Source organism: Petaurus breviceps, unplaced genomic scaffold (genome assembly GCF_028583685.1).
Source record: "Petaurus breviceps papuanus isolate PSGF00001 unplaced genomic scaffold, PetGlider_PUasm1.0 38, whole genome shotgun sequence".
Lineage (NCBI taxonomy): Eukaryota > Metazoa > Chordata > Mammalia > Diprotodontia > Petauridae > Petaurus > Petaurus breviceps.
Window position 1 is genome coordinate 29,062,781 of NW_027186304.1, and position 23,111 is coordinate 29,085,891.

Here is a 23,111-nt window from a genome sequence, read left to right on the forward strand (position 1 = left end):
ATGAATTAATAATTATTATTAATATGATAGCATAATGTTAATTTCTCTCAAAATATAATACATATAATGTACATATGTACCTCAGTATAGCTGTTTATGTATGTGAGTGTGTATATATGTGCACACGTGTGTATATATATCTGTATCTTGGATAAATACACTATCTGTAAGTGATATTCATTTCCATGGGCCATAGGAAAATAATTATTTTCTAAGGATGGGTTGTCTTGTGACAGCATTGTCAATATTCTTATATAAGGTATTAGTGAGGCCAACTAATATTAAAAAAAAGACATTAATAAGACAGATTTTGTTGTCATTATAGTTGACATTCATCCATCACTTTATTGAAATGATTTACAAGGGTTCTAAGGAATGGAAATTTTAGGTGTTGTTTTCAGTTGCTTGAAATTGAAAGTGTCATCATTATTATCATTTGTTAGCCTTCTACTGGTTACTCCTGGTGCAGATAATGAGAGATCCAGGGGTACTTTCTTCATTGGGAAGGTAAGTAGAGAAGCAAAGACAAAGAGGCCCTTGAAAGATGTTTGGGGAATTGTGGATAAGATATCTCTCTATGGCATTGTAAAATGCTATATGTCCCCTTTCATAATCAAGGAAAATGCCCACTTTGTGTATAGGTTGGATTACATGATAACCATCTTGTGAATTCCAGAGAAAGAAATCATTTCCATATTTAAAGCCAATTATTAGGGTCCTTAAATCCTCAGATGATAAGTAGCATTTCCACTTCCTACTCTGTCCTATCTCTCACCTCTACTTCCCAATAGTGTTTGTCTGAGGCGAAGGTCTGGGTCCCCAATACAAGAAGAGCATAGTCAAATCTTCCTTTGTTGTCAGGCAGGTCCTGGGGGCCATCTCCATCTTCAGACACAAGGAGATGAGGACTGGCTGCTTTAGGATCCAGAGTGATATCCCTATAGAAGCTCATGGACATTTCTCTCAAGTAAGTGATGGGCCAGGTGGTCCAGTCAAGGGAAGCAACCTCTGCTTTTTGAAGTAGAAGTTCCTCATTCCTTTCCAAGGTGCCTTTCACATCCCAAAGCATTTCCAAGGAAGGCTCATCCAAATTCTCCTCTAATTCTAATGTTATTTGTTGCAGTTTTTGGATTTGTTGTGACAGTTTGGCCTTGCTCTCCTTGAGTTTTGCCAGGTTATTTCTGAACTCCTGGTCCACTTTTTGCAGGTGTAGATTTTCTTCATCCCATAAAAATGCATGTGTTTTCTCATATTTGGATATTAATAACTGTTTAAAAACATGTGTACCCTCCTCACACCATGCCTCTTTCTCTCGCATATTCCAGTTTGACTTTAAATTCTTTCTCTTTTCTCTGTAAGATAATCTGGAACTTCTCCTTACATTTGGCATCACCACTTTCCAAGAAAAACCCTTGGTAATCTTTGTGCTCTGGAGCTAATAAGACTCAGAGAGGGGTCTCTGGTATTCCTCACAGAAGAGCTCTTTTTCTCCATGTTGATCACAGGTGGTCAGGCCCTCCATGCTCTGCAGAAAATGAGGTCTGAGCATTTTGCCAGTGATAGATTCTGCAGCTTTCTGTTGGGCACCAAATTGCTGTATTTGATGACTCCTCTGCACTTTGGGCAGGTTAACGTTTCATCAGCTTGCTCCCTCTGATTCCTTCCTTCTCAAATATTCCTCTCAGGAGGGACAATAATGCTAGTTCATTCCTTTGAGCTGTACCAGCAAAAGTGTTGAGGACTGAGTTGTTGTGTTCTTTTAAAGGGTTCCTTTTTTTTTGACCCCTCCCTTTACTCTGCCCATGAAAGGTATGAACTTCTGAGTCCTCGTAGTGTTTTTTCTCTGTTCCTTGCAATTGTGTCCTTTTTTAGAGTGAAGCAGCACAATTCCCAATAGGGTTCACACCTAGAGATTTTGGGTCAGAGTTATCTTGTCCCTTAATTCATCAAGTCAGTGGGGCCTGGGTACAAATGATTCACGTTTCATTATAGATATTGTTTACAATATAAATACTGTGTTAAAATGTCTTCTTTCTTGTAATGGCTCCATGGAAAGAAGGAGGGGGAGGTCTGTATGAGAACAGGAATATAAAAACGGAAGACAGCAATAAAAATTTATTTTGAAAAATATTTTGCTTCAGTCTCCTACTTCTTCACTTTCCTGTTTCCTGCTCGCACATGTCATTTATTTGTTTGTTTGTTCATTTGTTCCTTCATTCATTCATTCACTTTCTCCAGCAGCAATTTCATTAGGTGCTCAGGTGCCAGCAACTCCAAACTTAACAATGGCATTAGTGAAAGAAGCCAATTCAGTTTCAGTTTCCAAAAGTTAATCTATATCTCGGTGTGTCCATTAGTGCCTGCACACAGGCCGCTCCAACATTCACACTGGGATCAGGCCTTCCCATCCTGATTCTGGTGCCCAGCAGAATTCAATCCTTTCTCACTCAGAGTGGAAATTTTCCTTTTTTTTTTTTTTGATAGTAGTTTATTCTTCCAAGTTACATGTAGACATTTTGTAACATTCATTTAAAAAAAAATTAAGTTCCAAATTTTTCTCCTTCTGTCCCTTCTCTCTCCCCCTCTCTAAAATGGTAAGCAGTTTGATATAGATTATATATGTTGTATGTCATGAAATATAACCTATTTGTTTCTACAATGTTTTATGTAGATGTCATCTTCCCTGCTGTAGTAGAACTTCCTTGTGACCAGTATGACCTTATTTTAGCCTTGTAACTCATTCAAGGCCTAGCAGGTCCTTGATATAGATGGAGGTGAACTAAAGACATACGTTTGAATGGAATCCTTTTCAGTTTTAATTGAATTTGACTGCCCAGGTGCCTGGCGACCTCTGATCAGCCTTTTGGAAGGGAATGGGATATAAGTTCAAGGAATTTGTAGAGTGACAGAAAGCTGCTGGTTTTTGGTCATGGATTCAGCAAATTCTGAGCACCTAATACAGTGAGAGCATAGTCAAATTTCTCTTGGTGATCAGGCAGGTTCCTACAGGACATGGACATACTTAGAACACTTAAAATCACAAGAGAAAATGAGATGGGGATTGATTGCTTCAGATTTCAGACTTATATCACTTTTTTTTTTTTGCTTTTTGGAGGGCAATTGGGGTTAAGTGACTTGCCCTAGGTAACACAGCTAGTAAGTGTTAAGTATCTGAGGCTGGATTTGAACTCAGGTCCTCCTGACTTCAGGGCCAGTGCTCTATTCACTGAGCCACCTAGCCCCCCAGAGTTATATCAGTTTAAACAAGAACTCCCCAGAACCTGATTTAATCCTTTCTATTTGTCAAGAAATTCCTGTCCTCATGGAGCTTCTAATCTATCACAAGGGACTTGAGACATGCCCAGCTACTTAAGAGAGTACAAAATGCTGCAAACCAAGCAGGTTTTTTATAACTAAAAATAGTTACATTTAGAGATGGGAGGTGAGAGGAAAAGAAGTACACTTCCAGGAAGGGTAGAAAATCTGAGAAATATAGAAAGAAGGAAGGAAGGAAGGAAGGAAGGAAGGAAGGAAGGGAAAGGGAGGGAGGGAGGGAGGAAGAAAGAAAGAAAAGAAAGGAAGAAAGAAAGAAAGAAAGAAAGAGAGAGAGAAAGAAAGAAAGAAAGAAAGAAAGAAAGAAAGAAAGAAAGAAAGAAAGAAAGAAAGAAAGAAGGAAAGAAAGAAAGAAGAAAGAAAAGCAGAGAGGAAAGAAGGAAGGAAGAAATGAAGGAAGGAAAGAAAGAAGCTGAAGGAAGAAATTGAAAGGGAATGAAGGTAATAAAAGAAAGAAAAGGAGAGGCAGAAGGAAAGAAGAGAAGAAGGAGAGAAGCAGAAAAATCACTAAGCACTTTACAACTGTTACCTCATTTGATACTCAAAACATCTCTGGGAGGAAGGTGCTATTATTATCCAAGTTTTAGCAATAAGGAAACTGAGGCAAACACAATTTAAGTGACTTGTCCAAGTTTATACAGCTAGTAAGTGCCTGAGACTAGATTCAATCTCAGGTCTTTCTGACTCAGGGCCTGGTCCTCTACCCACTGTGCTCCAGAAAGACTGAGTTCAGGTCATTCCTCTATTCAGTTCCTCTTAGTGATCTAGATACTTTTCTAAGACAATAGATTTCAAAGAAATTGACTGATTTGCAAAGTAGAAGGAGCTCCTTACCTAAGATTTCTCTTGTCCAGTGAAATTATAGGTCCAATTCTTCTCCTTTTCAGTCTCCCTATCCCCATGCCTATTCTAATGCTAAGTTTATCTGAACTATACATTTTTAACATAATACTTGGGGCCCATTGGTCACTTATAGTTACACTAACTTAGACTAGTATTGGAAGAAGCACCTTGAAAATTGACTGTAGGGGGTGGATTCAACATGGCAGTGTAGAAACAGGACTTCTGAGGGACTCCGGCTCCCACCTCCTCCAATTAATGTAAAAATTGACTCTAAACAAACTTTGGAGCTACAGAACCCACAAAATGACACAGAGAAGCTGACTTCTGGATGAAGACAGTCTGGCAGGATGGCAGGAAGGGGCCAGCTCAGCACTGTGGGAGATGAGCCCAGGCCTGAACAAGCCTGAACTTTTAGCCTCAGGGTATCCATAACCATCCACCAGCTGGAAGGATTTGAGATCACAAGCAACTGTGGCAGTTTCCAGACTTATCAACCCATAGATGATAAAGACAAAGTGAGGGGTCAATGCAGAGTGGACTTTGGAAGCTGGATGTTCAGAAATGTGGTCCAGCCTTTGCCCCCAGGGAGAGAAGTGGCTGAGGCATGCCGGGCCATCTAGCCACCACCACATGGCTGCTTCAGAGCTCGTGGCCTGCAGATTGTAGGTGGACCAAGCAACCATTCTGAGGGGTAATCACTCATGCTTTAACCTGCTTGGATCTGGATCACTGTCTGGGGTGGAGGACCTGGGGTGTGTGACCAGTGTGCCAGAGCATGTGGAGGCTTCAGAGAGGGCAGCCAACTAATAGCTCCAGCAGCTGAGAAAACCTCAGTGATTTGGGATAAAGCTCACCTTCCTGGTAGCAGAGTTCTACTGTGGCAAAAGGCTTAAAAGTCAAGTAATTGAGTGGCAACATGAGCAAGCAAAGGAAGCAAAGCAAACAGAGCATTCTGAAATTAGACTCCTATTTTGGGGACAAAAAGGATCAAAGCATGGAAAAGGAAGAAGACAATGAAGTCAGAACTCCTGCACCAAAAGCTTCAAAGAAAAATACGAGTTGGTTACAGGCCATAGAGGAGCTTAAAAAGGATTTTGACAACCAAATAAGAGAAGTGGAGGAAAAATTGGGAAGAGAAATGAGAATGATGCAAGAAAATTATGAAAATAGAATTAACCTGACTGAAGAAAATAACACCTTAAAAATAGATCAAGTCAGATGGCAAAAGAGGCTCAAAAAGGCAAAGAGGAGAAGAATGCCTTAAAAAGCCTAATTTGACAGATGGAAAAAGAATCTCAAAAGTTCACTGAAGAGAATCATTCCTTCAGGATTATATTGCAGCAAATGGAAGCTAGTGACTTTAGGAGAAATCAAGATACTATTAAACAGATCCAAACGAATGAAAAAAATAGAAGGCAATGTGAAATAATCACATTGGAAAAACCACTGACCTGGAAAATATAATCAGGAGAGAGAATTTAAAAATTATTGGACTACCTGAAAGCTATGATCAAAAAGAGAAGCTAGAAATCATCCTTCAAGAAATTCTCAAGGAAGATTGCCCTGATGTTTTAGAACCAGAGGGCAAAATAGATATTGAAAGTATCCACCTTTTGAAAAAGATCCCCCCCACCAAAAAAAAAAAACTCCTAGGAATCTTATAGCTAGATTCTGGAATTCCCAGATCAAGGAAAAAATATTAGAAGCAACAAAGAAGAAAGAATTTGAATATTGTGGAAACACAATCAGGATAACACAGGACCTGGCAGCTTCTACATTAAGGGATTGAAGGGCTTGGAATATAATATTCCAGAGGTCAAAGGAGCTGGGAATAAAACCAAGAATCATCTGTCCAGCAAAACTAAGTATCATGTTTCAGGGGAATATATGGTCATTCAATGAAATAGAGGGCTTTCAAGCATTCTTGATGAAAAAACCAGAGTTGAATAGAAAATTTGACATTCAGATACAAGATGGAAGAGAAGCATGAGAAGGTAAACAGGGAAAAGAAATCATAAGGAACTTATCAAAGTTGAACTATTTACATTCCTACATGGAAAAATGATAATTGTAACTTATGAAAATTTTCTCAGTGTGAGAATAGTTGAAGGGAATATAAATGCATACACACACACATATATATATATATATATATATGTTTATATAGGAGGGCATATGGGTATATGAATACATGTGACTGTATGTATATATGTGTACAGGTATACATAAACAGAGGGCACACAGGACCAATTGAATAGGAAGGGATGATTCTTAAAAGGTGAAATTGAGAGGTGAGAGAGTAATATAATGAGAGGAGATGGGGAGAGAAAGAATGGGGTAAATTATCTCATATATAAGAGGCAAGGGAAAATTATTACAATGGAGGGGAAGAACAGGAAAGCAAAAGGGAATGGGTTAACTTTACTCACTGAATTTGGCTTAGAGAGGGAATGACATACACACTAAATAGAGTATCTTTCCCTACAGGAGAGTAGGGGGTGATGAGATATGGACTCTGAAAGCCCCCTTGAGCTCTCCTTAAGTCCTTGAGGTACAGGCTCTGGGAACCCCCCTTGAACTCTGATTAAATTGTCCCATTTGATGAGGCATTTGCATGAGGCCATAAGCCTTACATTGTGGCTGGGTCCAAACTTCTGTTACTACACTTCCCACCCTTGAGCCTATCAAAATATCAATCCAGCCTTGACCTGGCTTAGCCCACAATTGTCTGTAGTCTCCAGGTAGCCTCCAGCAACTTCCCACCCTTAAGCACTCATTGACCTCATCTGACGTCTCCTGAGACCATCCCCAAAACTCCTCCTTCGACTACCCCTAGATTCCTCCCACAACCTTCTGTATATAAGTCCAATCTCACCCCATGTGGTGTGAGAGCACCATAGAATGACCTAGCATAGACTTACTCTGTGTCTAATGTCAGCAAACTTTCCAATAAATTTTACTTTTCTTGGCTGAGAGAAGGCTTGAGTTGATTTCATTAGGCAGGACCTGACATGTTTGTATTTTGGGGTCTCCAGAGCACCTCTACCCTTAACCTCTTCATTTTTATGGTTCCCTGATACTGAAAACACTGCTAATCTCAAGCTGTTCTCCAGCTGGGACTGGAAGGTCAGACAGCTAGGAGGCTGTTTTGTGCTCAGCCTGACCTCAGGTTCTTGGTCCTCTTTGGTTATTTTGGAGAAAATGGACACGTGGGCAGCTTCTGAAGAATGGAGGACAAGGACAGATGCCCCATCTGGAAAGTAAGCCAGATTCTTTCCATTTTCTCAGCACTAGGGAACTGGGAAAACTTCAGGTACTTTTGTGGGTTTTTGTTTTTTATTTTTGTTTTTCGAGGCTTACATTCAAGCCTTCCTTTATGAAGGAAGGGAATTCCAGGCCCTGTGCTTGTAGCTCCCAAAAGTTTGCCTTTGGGTTGTCTTTTACAACATTGGAAAAAAACTTAGTTTCTCTGGAGACCTTAAAAAGGAAAAGTTGGTGTTTTTTTTGCAACACTGTTTTGACCTAGGTATCACCTAGAAGACCAGGAATCATGGCCTGTTTTGGGGACTTTAAAAGATAATACTCTCTCTTGCAGTGAGAATCATACTGTCCCAGAGAAGGAAGATGGATAGAAGTTGCGTTGAACTTTCTCAGAACAACATTCTCAGGAAAGACTGGAATGGGTTCTTATACACAGAAGGTTGGAGGAGGAATCTAGGGGTGGTCTTGAGGAAGACTTTGGGAAGGATCTTCAGGAGACGTCAGATGAGGTCAATGAGTGCTTAAGGGTGGGAAGTTGCTAGAGGCTACCTGGAGACTACAGACCATGGTGGGCTAGGTCAGTTCAAGGGTGGATTGATATTTTGATAGGCTCAAGGGTGGGAAATCTAGTAAGGGAAGTTTGGACCCAGCACAATGTAAGGCTTATGGCCTCATGCAAATGCCTCATAAAATGGTATGATTTAATCAGAGTTCAAGGGGGAGGTTCCCAACCTTATACCTCAAGGACTCAAGGAGAGCTCAAGGGGGTTCCCAGAGCCCATACCTCATGGGGGGGAAGGGCATGAGAGGGGCATTGATGGAGGGGTGGGAAGATTGGAGGGGAGGGAAGTTAAAAGCACACACTTTTGAAAAGGGACAGGGTCAAAGTAGAGAATAGAACAAGTGGGGGGTGGGATAGGATGGAGGGAAATATAGTTAGTCTTTTACAATATATCCACTATGGAAATGTTTTGTGTAGCTACACATGTACAACCTATATGGAATTGCTTATCTTCCCAGTAAGGGTGGGTGATGAGGAAGGAAGGGAAAAATCTGGAATTCAAAATTTTTAAATCAAATGTTTAAAAAAATATATTATTATTTTTTAATATTTAGCTGGGAAATAAGATATACAGGCACTGGGGTATAGAGAACCATCTTGTCCTACTGGAAAGTTAGAGAGGGGATGGGGGGATATAGGAGAGAGCAGATTGGGGGAGGCAGTATACAGTGGATTGCTGTTTTGGGGTGTTGGGTAGGGGAAAGACAGGGAGAAAATTTGTAACTCAAAATCTTGTGGAAATTAATGATGTAAACTAAAAATAAACATAAAATTTAATTTTAAACAAAGATCTCAGTAGGATAGAATATAGAAACAAGTGGGATAAGAAAAATGTATTGTCAAAAAGTCAATTTCACAATGAAAGAATACAAGGTTAGATAGCAAGTGATCCAAGTAGACTTTAGGGTTTTAATGCACAGAAAACTCAACTGAGAGTCTAACAATGGTATATGGCACCCCAAGAAGCCTAACAACATATTCTGCTAGCTCAATGGGGTAAGGAGACAATAGTTCCACTGTTTATACCACATAGCTGCTGCTGCTTCTTCCTCTTCCACTTCTCCTCTTCCTTCTCCTCTTCCTCCGTCTTTTTCTTCTTCTTCTTCTGCACACACCTGGATACAAATTTTTATGAAGAGTATTGACAAGCTAGAAGATAATCAGAATAGTGAAGAGTTGACAGAGCATGAGAAATGAGGATGGATTAGAGGAACAGGGAATATTTAGTCTGGAAAAGACATCACTAAGGAGGGCATGGGACCTGTTTTCAACTATTTGATAATGTAGGAAGCAAGATTAGGTTTATTCTGTAAATATTCTTCCATTTTATTTAAATTGTTAAATTTTTGGCATATAATTGGACAAAATAATGCCTTATAATTGCGTTAGTTACGTCTTCGTTAGTGGTATATTCATTTTTCAAATATTTAACATTATTGACTTGCTTTTCTTCTCTCCCTTTTTAAATCAAATTAACCAGTTGTTTATTAACAATATTTTCTTTATCAGAAAAACAATTCCTAGCTTTATTTATTAATTTGATGGTTTTTTATACTCAATTTGATTAATCTTACCTTTAATTTTTAGAATTTCTAATTTAGTGTTTAATTGTTTGACCCCAAGACCAGAGCAAAGAAGAATGTAGAAAATTTGTAGGGAAACACATATAGACTAATTTCAAGAAAACAAACAAAATTCCTAAAATTAGAACTGTCCAAATCTGGAATGCATTGCCTTAGAGGGTGATAATATCTCTCTCACTGGGAGGTAGGTCTTCAAACAAAGCTGAATAAACAAACCTTGTCAAGTACAGGGACTGAAGTGTAGACAGGATCCTTTGTTTTTTTGTTTGTTTCAGGATTGGTTGGGCTAGGTGGCCACTGGGATTCTCAATTCTTAAATTCTCTGACTGTGGAATTTCAAGCCCTGTTGCCTGTGGCATGCAGATAGAGAAAATAATTTGGGTGAATGGAACTCAAACCACATCATGTAGTCATCTAACTGCCAACTATTAAGCTAGTTGAAGAACAAAAATTCTCTGCTAACCAATCATTGCAGCCACATGCAGATTATAATCTCAGGCCATATGCTTTATAACCTGGGAATATAATTGATGTTAAACAACTCCTATTTTCCTTGTATAGTACAATCTTTTGAAAGAAACAAATATGGAATTGCACAATAAAAATTAGAAAAGCCTTTGGGCCCAGTAATCTATCACTAGGGCTCTATCCTAAGGATGCTTTAAAAAAGGAACAAAAATCTAACCATACAATGGCAGTATATCAAAGTAATGGAATATTGTGGTGATATAGGAAATTACAGTTCTGAAGAAAACAGACATGGAGAGATGTCCACGAAAGGATGTGGAATGGAAAAAGCAGACTCAGAACAAAAAATGAATACTCATTACTACTCAGAACCAATAATAACTACAGCAACAAAGTTGGGGAAATAGTCAGACAAAAGAAATATCAGAACATGGATACGACCCAATGTTTGCATTCTTTCTTTTTTTTTTTTTTAAAGCAATTGGGGTTAAGTAACTTGCTCAAGGTTACACGGCCAGTTATTATTTCTGGGTGTGGTGCTGAGTATCTGAGCCCGGATTTGATCCAGGTCATCCCGACACTGGAGCCGGTGCTCTTACTCGCTGAGCCACCTGGCTGCCCCTGCATTATTTCTTAAAACAAATTGTAAATAGTTTGGAGTTCATGGTTTTATGTATGACTTTGTTTGAAAAAATATTTTATTTGCTTTTTTCTTGGTAGCTACTAATTTTAGAATAAATAATTCCCCATTTCTTCTTCTCTCCCTATGACTAAGTGATTCTTTAAATGTCATTTTGAAGAAATAAGTTCTTTAAATATAGTTTTGAATAAATAGATCAGCTCCTTTATCACTAGCAGCATTCTGGTTTTGACAATCTCTAGATCAGCTTCTCTAAAGTGCTGAGATGTAAGGTTTCCTCTAGTGGTTATTAACCCGGACCCTAACAACATACTGCTTTTCAATATTTTATAACTGTATTTCAACAAAATTAGTTTCTTTGTTAATCTTCTATATTTTATTTTATTCATTTAAAAATATTCTGAAAAGGTATTCATAGGATCCACTAGGCCACCAAAGTAGTCCATTGTATAAAAGGTAAAGTAACCCCTTCAAATCTTCCTTCTCTACTACAAAAGACAACCTCCTGACTTCTTCCTCTTCAAAGCTCTTGCTTTGAAAACTGCTAGTCCCTTTCCTCACCCACATCTCCAACCTTACTGTTACCTTCTATTTATTCTGTGCCCTACACATGCCTCTTTAAGTGGTCTTCTCACTAAAATATAAGCTCTTTGTAGGCAGAATGTTTTTTCTTTGTCTTTGGCGTCCCAGTTGGTAACTGGAAACATAGTAAGTGTAAGTATACAGTAAGCATTTAGCAAATGTTTAATGATTGACTATTGCCCTCCTTTCCCATCAAAGCTGGGAAAGAATGACTTGAATGGTAAGTTAGGGACCTTCCTTAATCCTTAGCACTGTTGAGTGCAGACAGTGGCAGAGCTGGATGAAGAACATGTGTGTATTTCTTCTCATGAAATAGAGTTTGGGAAACAAGTTCATTCTCTGAGACCCATGGAGACTGATTTGAGTTATACTGGTAAGAGAGTAGATAAAACCTCTTATGCTGTTTCTCAAGAAAGAAGCTGTGTATGATGACTTCAGAATTAATTTTAATGATGAAGAATTTGAGGCTCAGGTAGGTAGATAGGTGTCTAAGGTCACATAGAAACATCAGTACTATGACTTGGGCTCCAATCTAATGATTCCAAAACCAATTCTCTCTTTACTATAGTGTCTCTTGCATTATAAACCTTAAATTAAATACTATATAAATATAAATGGGAGCAGCTAAAGGACTTTAGTTGTTGGAGATTTTCCTACATTGATGAAATCATAGGACTTCTTATTTAGATATGAGTTTATATTATTATTGTTACTATTTAGACAGTACAATTTGACTTCATTGTTTAACTTCAGGACTATACTTCACTACCTTTTCAAGGTACTATAATTTTAATTGATCTGAGATCACAGTTGATGTAGGTTATACTTTCCAAAGAGCATATCTTAAGCCATATATGCATTCTTATCTTGCATGTTGTTCCCCTATCCCCTATAGAGGTTTGCTTTAATATGGGGGGGTGGAACTTCTGTTAAGTTTTTAAATTTTTCATGGATACCAGTGCAACCTTGAGACTGACCATCTGTCATATTTCTTCCTTTCCACATGAATGACCTATCTCTTTTTGTGGTCATATATATCAGTGATGACTTTTACTCCATTTCTTGCATGTAAATCATGTTTGGTAATATGTTGCATCCTCCTTATATTCACTGATTTACTTTTTGGTCACTTCTGATCATGGAGTTCTGTAATTGGCACCCATGTATTATCACCAGGAAGGAACTGGAACTTAAAAATAAAGACTTTGGCTGAGCCATGCAAATATAATTAAAAGGATGATAACAAATATATTATTTTGTTTGTAGATTTTAGTGTTTGTAGTTTTCGTGCTTTCTCAATTAAACTACCAGAGGGCTACTATATAGAACTGAATAAAATTCCTTAATAACAGAATTAATTTGGAGGAAATAATGAAAAAAGTGAGAATGAAAAAGGAATAGCAGTTCCAGATCCTAAATTTAATTTCAAAGCAATAGTCATCAAAATTATAGGGAGGGAGGGAGGGAGGGAGGGAGGGAGGAAGAAAGGAAGGAAGGAAGGAAGGAAAAAAGTGAGTTAGGAAGTAGACATAATTAAATTCAATAATATGGTATTTCATATACCCAAGAACACAAATTACTTAGGGAAAAAAGTGCTACATAAAAAGAATTTCTGAGAGAAATGGAAAATAGTTTGGAAGAAATTAAGTTTAGGTCAACATATACCACATTAAGCTCAAAATGGATATGTGAATTTTAAAGGTCATCTCATAAAAAAAAATTAGCAAACCATATCAAATACCTCTTACAGCTAAGGAGATAATTATTAGGCAAGTAAGGGATAGAGGCATTAAGAAAAGATATAATAGGTAATTTCAATTGCATGAAGTTGAAAAGGTTTTGCATGAGCAAAATTAACATAACTAGAAGTGATTAGAAAAAAATCATTGGGTGGGGAAACAAAGACTTATTTGCATCAAATATCTCTGGCAACAGAAAATTATATCTGAGATATCTGAGACAGTCAAAAGAAATAAAAAACACCAAAATCCATTCTCTAGTGAATAAGAGGTGAAAGGATATGAACAAATAATTCTCAATAGAATTCCAAACTATTAACAAGTGAAATATGAGGGGCAGAGCCAATATGGTGGGACAGGAGCAGGAAAACTCTGTGAGCTCCCCCCATAACCACCTCAAAAACCTATAAAATGTGACTCTAAACAAACTTTAGAGCTACAGAACCCACAAAGTGACAGAAACAAATCTCCCACTGAAGGCAACCCGGAAGGCCTATAGGAAGGGTCCATTGCAGCACGCTAGGAGCTGAGCCCGGCCCTGCATAAGCCTGGAGTTTTAGCCCTAGGGCAGCCCTGACCAGCAGCATCTGGAGCAGACTTTTGGGAGAGTGGATCACCAGCAGCAGTGGCAGTTTCCAGAATTGTCAACCCATAAATGCTAAAGACAAAGTAAAAGGTCTGTGTGGAACTCTGTTGGCACTGGGGGGACTAGGAATGTGGTCTGGCCCCTGCCCCTGGGGAGAGAAATGGCAGAGGTGCAGTAGCTGCAGCCTACAATGCTGCTTCAGAGCTCCTGGCCTGCAGATCATAGGGGGACCAAGTGACCATTCAGAGCATAATCGTTCTTGCTTTAACCTGCTTGGATCTGGATCACAGTCTTGGGTGGAGGTCCTGGGGTATGTGACCAGGTGCCAGAGCTTGTGGAAGCTTCAGAGAGGACACCCAACTAGCTCTGCAGCTGCAAAAATCCCAGTGATTTGAGACAAAGCTCTCCTCTCTGGAAGCAGAGTTCTACTGTGGCAAAGAGCTCAAAAGTCAAGTAATTGAGTGGAAACATGAGCACACAAAGGAAACAAAGCAAGCACAGCAATCAGACTTTAGATTCCTTTTTTGGGGACAAAAAGTATCAAAGCGTGGAATGGGAGGAAGACAATAAAGACAGGACTCCTGCACCAAAAGCTTCCAAGAGAAATATGAATTGGTTATAGGCCATGGAAGAGCACAAGAAGGATTTTGAAAATCAAGTAAGAGAAGTGGAGGAAAACTTGGGCAGAGAAATTAGAATGATGCAAGAACATCATGAAAAGAGAGTCAACAACCTGACTGAAGAAAATAACACCTTAAAAAATAGACTAACTCAAAAGAGGCCCAAAAGGTGATGAGGAGAAGAATTCCTTAAAAAGCCAAATTTGCCAGATAGAAAAATAATTTCAAAAGCTCACAGATGAGAATAATTCCTTCAGAATTAAATTGGAGTAAATGGAAGCTAATTACTTCATGAGAAATCAATATACTATTAAGTCCAAAAGAATTAAAAAATAGAAGGCAATGTGAAATATCTCATTGGAAAAACCACTGACCTGGAAAATAGATCCAGGAGAGATCATTTAAAAATTATTGGACTACTTGAAAGCCATGATCAGAAAGAGAACCTAGAAGCCATCTTTCAAGAAATTCTCCAGGAAAATTGCCCTGATATTTTAGAACCAGAGGGCAAAATAGAAATTAAAAGAATTCACCCGTCACCTCTTGAAAAAGATCCTCAAAAGAAAACTCCTAGGAATATCATAGCCAGGTTCCAGAGTTCCCAGATCAAGGGGAAAATATTACAAGCTGCTAAAAAGAAACAATTTGAATACTGTGGAAACACAATCAGTATAACACAAGATCTGACAGCTTCTACATTAAGGGATCTAAGGGCTTAGAATATGATATTCCAGAGGTTAAAGGAGCTAGGAATAAAACCAAGAATCACCTACCCAGCAAAACTTGAGTATAATATTTCAAGGGAAAATGTTGTCCTTCAATGAAATAGAAGACTTTCAAGCCTTCTTGATGAAAAAAAAGAGTTGAATAGAAAATTTGACATTCAAATACAAGAAGCAAGAGAAGCATGAGATGGTGAACAGGAAAGAGAAATTATAAGGTACTTATCAAAATTGAACTATTTATATTCCTACATGGAAAAATGATAATTGTAACTCATGAAAGTTTTCTCAGTATGAGGATAGTTGAAGGTAATATATATATATATATATATATATATATGTATACATGCATATATATATTTCTATATAGGAGGGTATATGGGTATATGAATACATATGTGAGTATGTATATATGTGTACAGGTATACATAGAGACAGGATCAATTGAATAGGAAGGGATGGCATTTTAAAAAAATATATTTTTTTATTTATGAGAGAAATATAATGAGAGGGGATGGAGAGAGACAGAATAGGGTAAATTATCTCATATAAAAGAGGCAAAGGAAAACTGTTACAATGGAGGGGAAGAACAGGAAAGCAAAAGGGAATGAGTCAACCTTACTCTCATTGAATTTGGCTTAGGGAGGGAATGACATATACACTGAATAGGGTATCTCCCCCTACAGTAGAGTAGGGGGAAAGGGGATGAGAATGGGGATGGTGAAGGGGAGGGCAGGTTGGAGGTGAGTGTAGTTAGAGGCACCCACTTTCGAAAGGGGACAGTCAAAGTAGAAAATAGAACAAGTGGATGGAGATAGGGTGGGATAGGATGGAGAAAATTTAGTCAGTCTTTTACAATGTATCTACGATGGAAATGTTTTGCTTAATTACACATGTACAACCTATATTGAATTGCTTATCTTTCCAGAAAGGGTGGGTGACAAGGGAAGAAGGGAAAGAATCTGGAATTCAAAGTTTTAAAATAAAATGTTTAAAAAAATTATTATTATTATTAATTTTTTTACATGTAACTGGGAAATAAGATATACAGGCACTGGGATATGGAGATCCATCTTAACTACTGGAAAGTTGGAGGGGAAATAGGAAAGGATATAGGATAGAGCAGATTAGGGGAGGGGGTATACATAGGGGTTGCCATTTTGGGGTGGTGGGTAGGGGAAAGAAGGGAAAAAAATGTATAACTCAAAATCTTGTGGAAATGAATGTTGTAAACTAAAAATAAACATAAAGCAAGAAAAAAAAAGCCAAATCAATAAAACAAAAACACCAAGTGAAAAATGGATCCAAATCACTAATGATAAGGAAATGCTGAACCATACAATTCTGAGGACTTATCACTACTGAATTGGCAAAGATGACAAAAGATGGGAATAGCTAATGCTGGAGTAATTGATGATAGTATGTTATGCTAGTCTGCTATTGGTGGGGCTTCGAATAGGCACAACAATTTGGAAGAACAGTTTGGAATTTAAATATTGTTACTAATATTGATGGGGTACAGGCTCTGTGAAACCCCTTGAACTCTGATTGAATCTTTCCACTTAATGAGGCATTTGCCTGAGGCCACTAGCCTTTCATTATTGCTAGGCTCAAATCTATTACTCTTAACCTATTTCTTAACCTAATCTTCCATTGACCAGCTACTTCCCACATTTGATCCTATTAAAATATCTATACCCACCCTTTATTTTATCAAGTTATCTATACCCAAATCTATTACCCTTAAAATAGTCTAGCCCTCCATTGTCTGTCATCTCCAGGTTTACTTCAGTTATTTCCCACCCTTAATCCCATTCCTGGAATCTGACCTCAGTTCCATCAACATCCTTCTTAGACCCTCCTCTAGACCACCCCTAGATTCTTCACACTGTCTTTCTGTATATAAGATCCATCTTGCCTCAGTGAAGGGGCTGAGATTAATCTAGCCCAGACTCTCTCTGTGTCAGATTATTCGGACCTACTTGTCAATATAAGCTTCACAAATACTTAGGCTCCTTAAGAGTTTACCCATTATGGCAAATCTTTAATAAACTTTGTTTTACTTTGGCTGAGAGAAGGCTTGAATCAAATTCATTTGGCAGGACCTGGTGTGTTGTTATTTTGGGGTCTTGAGCATATCTAAATCCCAAACCTCAACAATACCATTAATACTAATAATAGCTAACATGTATGTAGTAATTTAAGATTTACAAAACATTTTACATTTATACTTAGAATAACTCTATAAAGAAGGTGATATTATCCATATTTTACAGAAGTCTGAGAGAGATTAAGAAATTTGCCAGAATTATACAACTACTAAATGTCTGAGGAAGGATTAGAAATTCAGATCTTCCTGACTCTCCACTCTCCACTCTATGCTCTCTAACTGCCTCTAATTATACTAAGACAATGATTGGAATTTCCCCACCCTTTGATCCAGAGATGCTACTGCTAGGCTAATAATAATATTTAAAAATTTATAAAGCATTTTACAAATATTTACTCAATTTATTTGCACATTTATTCTCACAATGATTCTAGAAGGTAGGGATTATTATTATCTGCATCTTATAGGTAAAAAAATTAAGGCAGATTGTTTAAGTAATTAGCCTAGCATCACACAGATAGTAAATGTCTAAGGCAAGATTTAAATTTCTTTCTTCCTGACTCCTATGCCAGTGTTACATTCACTGGTTCATCAGCAACCTAGGGTGGTAACAGAAAGATCCTATATACACAAAACTATAGTAGCACTTTTTGTTGAAGCAAAGAACTGGAAAGAAAGCAGATGCCAATCAAATGGGGAATAGCTTAACAAATTGGGGTACATAAATATAATCGACAATTATTGTACTATAATAAATGTTGTATATGGGGGTGGCTAGGTGGCACAGTGAGTAAGAGTGCTGGCCCTGGAGTCAGGAGGACCCGAGTTTGGTTCTGGCCTCAGACATTTAACACCCACACCAAAACACTAGCCATGTAACCTTGGACAAGTTACTTAACCCCAATTGCTCTCCAAAAGGAAAAAAAAAAGTTGTATATGAAGGATGCAGGGAGAAGTGAGAAAGCTTATGTGATGCAAAGAGAATAAGCAAAACCAGGAAACAATATACCTTAACAAACTCCTCTTGACTTTTTAGTATTCATGATATTCCTCTATTCTATGTAAATTTCTGTTATGTAATTGCATCTTTACCCTATAAAAATCCATCTTGCTTTCTCTAAAGTTGCTGGTTCCTGTTGGAATTTAGCCCGCTTCATGAGAGGCGTCAGTCTCAATAAATGCCTGTACTTGGATTAGAGGTGGTCTGACTCTGAATTCTTTGAGCCAGTTCCACCACAACACATCATGAAACCACAACAGTTTTGGGGTGGGTAGAACCCTACCACAACAGTTTTTGGCATTTGGGTTTAAACCGCAACAAAATGACCCAACAACAACAACAACAACAACAAATTTTGTTGAGTGGGCCCTGTGTTATTGGGCTGATGCAATCAGCATAATGCCATATGGAATCAAGAATCCCTAGAAAACAATGCCATCTATAGGAAGTACTCTTTGGGTTCCAAAGGGGACAACATTCATGACAGTGATAAACACCACTGACTGTTTCCCTGGATATTGATTTGTTGTTGTTGAGTCATTTCTGTGATGCCCAACTTTTTGTAATCCCTTTTAGGATTTTCTGGGCAAATATGCTAGAGTAGTTTGCCACTTCCTCCTCCTGCTCATTTTATAAATGAGCAAAGTAAGGTAAACAGGGTTATGTGACTTGCCTAGGATCACATAGCTAGTAAATGTCTGAGGTGATATTTCAACTCAGGAAGATGAGTCTTTTGACTTTAGCCTGGGTACTCTATCCACTGTACCACCTAGCTGTCCCAGATATCGATTAACAGAGATGTTTTTAAAAAGTTATCCTATAGGGGCGGCTAGATGGCACAGTGAGTAAAGTGCTAGCCCTGGAGTCAGGAGGACCCGAGTTCGGTTCTAGCCTCAGACACTTAACACCCAAACAGAAAAAACTAGCCGTGTAACCTTGGGCAAGTTACTTAACCCCAATTGCCCTCCAAAAGGCAAAAAAAAAAAAGTTATACTATAGTAGAAAGGAAACCTATCTATCAGTAAGTCAGTGAGTCAACAAGCATTTATTAGGCACTTACCATGATGTTTCAGACCTGTGTTAAGCACTGAGGATACAAAGAAAGTAAAAAAAACAAACCCCAAACACAAAGCAAAACAACAAAACAAGAAACAGTCCCTGCCCTAAAGTTCCACAGTCCTAAACTCCCAGAGGAGCTTACAGTCTAATGGGGAAGACTATATGCAAACTATCTACCAAAAAGCTATATTCAGACAAATTGTAAGTAATGAACAGGAAGAAGGCACTAATATTAAAGAGGACTGATAAAACCTTCCTGCAGAAGACAGGATTATAGCTGGGACCTGAAGGAAGCCAGGGAAGCCAGGAGGCAGAGATGAGGAGAGAGCACATTGCAAGAATGGGAGATAGGATGGGAGTAAAGAGTGTAGTGTTTGTAAAACATTGCAAATACCATTGAAATTGGTTTATTTCTTGGTTAGTTTTGCTAAACTGCTTTTTTTTCTATTTAAAAAATCCTGTTTTATAAGAGATCTCAATGGGTAGGAATGATGAGGTATGGGCTCTCCTTGAGTCCTTGAGGTACAGGCTCTGAGAACCTCCCTTGGACTCTTGATTAAATTGTCTCATTTGATGAGGCATTTGCATGAGGCAATAAGCCTTACATTGTAGCTGGGCCCAGACCTCTTGCCTAGTTACCAACCTAGTCCTCCATTGTTCATCTACTTCCCACCCTGGAGCCTATCAAAATATCAATACACTCTTGAACTGGCCTAACATCATTGCCTAACATCATGTGGTGTGATGTTGGCTCTCAAGTCACTAGATGACTCTTTTTTGGGGGGAATGGGGTGTTAACAATCTTGCTTTAATCAATCACACATATCATTTACCTAGTTCAGGGGAAAAAGTCAGCACCCCGAACTTCAGAGTATACAGAGGTTACAAACAGAAGTTATAAGAAGACAGAGAAACAGATCAAGCAGATAGGCTTGTCCAACCATTTCATCCATACCTAGTCACAGTTACTAGAAAGGGAAGCACCAACATCTGGGTTTTCAAAGCTGGGGGGACCAATGGCTGGTCAGAGTCTTGTCTGGTCAAATCATACAACACTTCTCAAAGTGAGCCCCAAAGCAAAGCCTCGCATCAGAGTTTATATAGCCTTCTCCTGGCTCAGAGAATGTAACAACCCTCTTGACCCACTGCCCAATCACAGAGCACTAAGGTGTGGGCATTCCCGAAAACTAAGCCTCCCACAGGCTCCAGGTGCACTTAAGCCTATCAAAGGGCCTAGGGGCAGGGAAGATTTTAAATTTCCTTTCCTATAACATAGGACCCCAAGATCTTTCCTACCCATAGCATAGGCAATTTACATTTGAATTAACATTAACATATCTTAAATCACATTTTCAAGATGCATAACTAAAATTACCAAAGTGCCCACAGGGCCTTAAACAAACACAGAGTACATTGCATTATAGTCACCTCAATTCAAAACAAGTGTCCAAATAAAGTTCTCTTGAGGGGAGGGGGGTGTCTTTCCCCTCACACTGCTCCAGCCTCTGCTTCCAAGTCCTGAGGGGTGGCTGGGCAACAAAACCAGCAGGGTGGGGTCCGTGGAGTCCAGGGCACTTTACCCCACCCATCCTAGACACAAGTCCATCCTCCCCCTGTGTCCCAAACTGTGGGATGCAGCAAGAAAAGATTCCTACCTTGCCATACAGTCCTTATTTTGTCTTGTGGCTGAATTCTGAACTCCTGGATTCCTTCTCCTCCAGCAGGAGGCAGCCGCTCCTGGCTTCTGCCCCAGTCCCAATGCTGGCAGCTCACCATTCCTGCTCTCAGCTCAGCCAAGTAAGCATGCAGTCCGTTCTTTTCTCCTGTTCCATGGCTCCACAGAGTCACAGCTACTACAACTGGGAAACAAACAATTATCCCAGCCTCCATATTTTCCTTTTAGTCTGCAGATCCTGTTCATGACACCATTTGTGGCAGCAAGCACCCCAGTGTCCCTAGGGTGGCTGCCAACACAGTTTCTTAGATCTGCTTTTCTAAAGGAAAGCGACTCACAATGGGTTAACAATCTTGCTTTAATTAATCAAACATATCATTTACCTAGTTCAAGGGAAAAAGGTCAGCACCCTGAACTTCAGAGAATACAGACAGAAGTTACAAGCAGACAGGCCTCCAACTGTCCAACCATTACATTCATATCTAGTCAGTTACTAGAGAGGGAAGCATCAACCTCTGGGTTTTTCAAAGCCAGGGGGCTCTCAACGGCTGGTGAAATCACACAACACTTCTCAAAGTGAGCCTCCTTACTAGCTGACTCTTTTTTGTGTGTGTATGTGTGTGTTTCTTTACCTTAGTGTAGGTGATGGAACAGTGAGCCTGAGATGGATATTTCTAACCTTGGTGGCTACCTCATCAGTTCCAGAGCTTGGTAACTTCCTAGGTGGTGACTTAAAGCAGTAGGTGCTTTTTGCAAATATATTCTTCTTAGAGAAGGAGATGACCATTGACAGAAAAATGAGCTAAACAGTCCTGGTTGGCCATAAGGTCTTGACCTTTATTTACTGTTCAGACAGTATAGACTGAGAGCAAGAATGTTTGAAGTTATAAAAGTCTCCTGAGGGTCTTTATCTCCAGGGAGCCTATGATAGAGGTGAAGGGGGAATGTATTTTTATAACTGTTTTTGAGTTCCTGTGAGTCCTTTTAACCATAAGACTCTTAGGAGTCTTTTCTTCCTCCAACACTTAAAAGATTCAAGATTTTTTCAGTGTAGGTACTCACTACACTGGTGATGGTGGTAGTGGTGGTGGTGGTGTTATGATGATGGTGATGATGATGATGATGATGGTGGTGATGGTGGTGGTGGTGATGGTGATGACAGTGATGATTGGAGTGATCATGATAACCCCAATAATAATGATAACAAAATTGCATTGCATTTACATAGTGCTTTAAGTTTGGTAAAGTGCTTTACATATGTTATCTTTTTAATACGAAAATTTTATAATTATGTAAAATATTGGGCAGGTAGATGGTGTAGTGGATAGAGCACCAGTCCTGGAGTCAGGAAGACTCATCTTCTTGGGGTTCAAATCTGGCTGCAAATGCTTACTAGCTGTGTAATCCTGGGTGAGTCATTTAACCCTGTTTGCCTCAATTTACTCATTTGTAAAATGGACTGGAGAAAGAAATGGCAAACCACTCTAATATTTTTGCCAAAAAAAAATCACAAATCAGGTAACAAATAGTCAGATGCAACTGAAATGACTGAAAAACAACATCTAAAATTTTAGTAGGAACTATGAGAAACTACACTATTTTATTTTAGGTGTATCTTGTCATTTGCATGCAACGATGGCCTAAGAAAGAAATAAGAAAAATAATTCTTTGTGAGCTATTTTCATACCTATAAAGGAGATTATTTGGTCAGTACTCTATCAGTAGTTTAAAAAAAGAAAGGAAACCTAAGTTTCTGTGTGGTGTCTCCTTCCAGCCACTTCTACTAGTCAAACCTCTCTCCTTGGTAATTTAATTTAAATATCCAAAACCCCTAGGGGAAAGACTCTCCTAAAATGTTATCTTTCAACTTATGACAACGAGAGAGTAAAATAAAAGCCAGAATAAGTCTAAATAAAATTCACTTAAATTAAAGTTCAAGTCTAATAGATACATAAATAAAATGTGATGTTGGAAACAAGTAAGAGATATGCATAAAGCCAGGGAAGTTAGCTCAGAGTCCTAGGAGAACATACTACAAAGGAGAGCACAATGACTCTGAAATGTTGATTTTACTCTTCCTTGCCCAAGGCCTTATTCTTTTGTGGCATCAGCATGCTCAGAAATCCCTATCCTAGCTCCAGTGGGACAGTGATAGGAATGACCAATCCTTTTATACCCAATTATGCTTTCTTGCTATGGATCTAGTTTCACAAAAGTGTTCGTTCTGTTTACTGCAGAAGGGAAAGAATATTCAATTAATCAATCAACATTTATTAAGCTCCTACTATATGCTAGGTACTGAGCTAAGTGCTGGGAATATAAAAAAAA

At 38.6% G+C, this 23,111-nt stretch overlaps 1 pseudogene; it reads right to left on the reverse strand.

The window, feature by feature from the left end:
• Nucleotides 1-447: 447 nt before the first annotated feature.
• Nucleotides 448-21,964, reverse strand: LOC138169940 (probable E3 ubiquitin-protein ligase TRIML1; annotated as a pseudogene).
• Between the last annotated feature and the right edge of the window lie 1,147 nt (nt 21,965-23,111).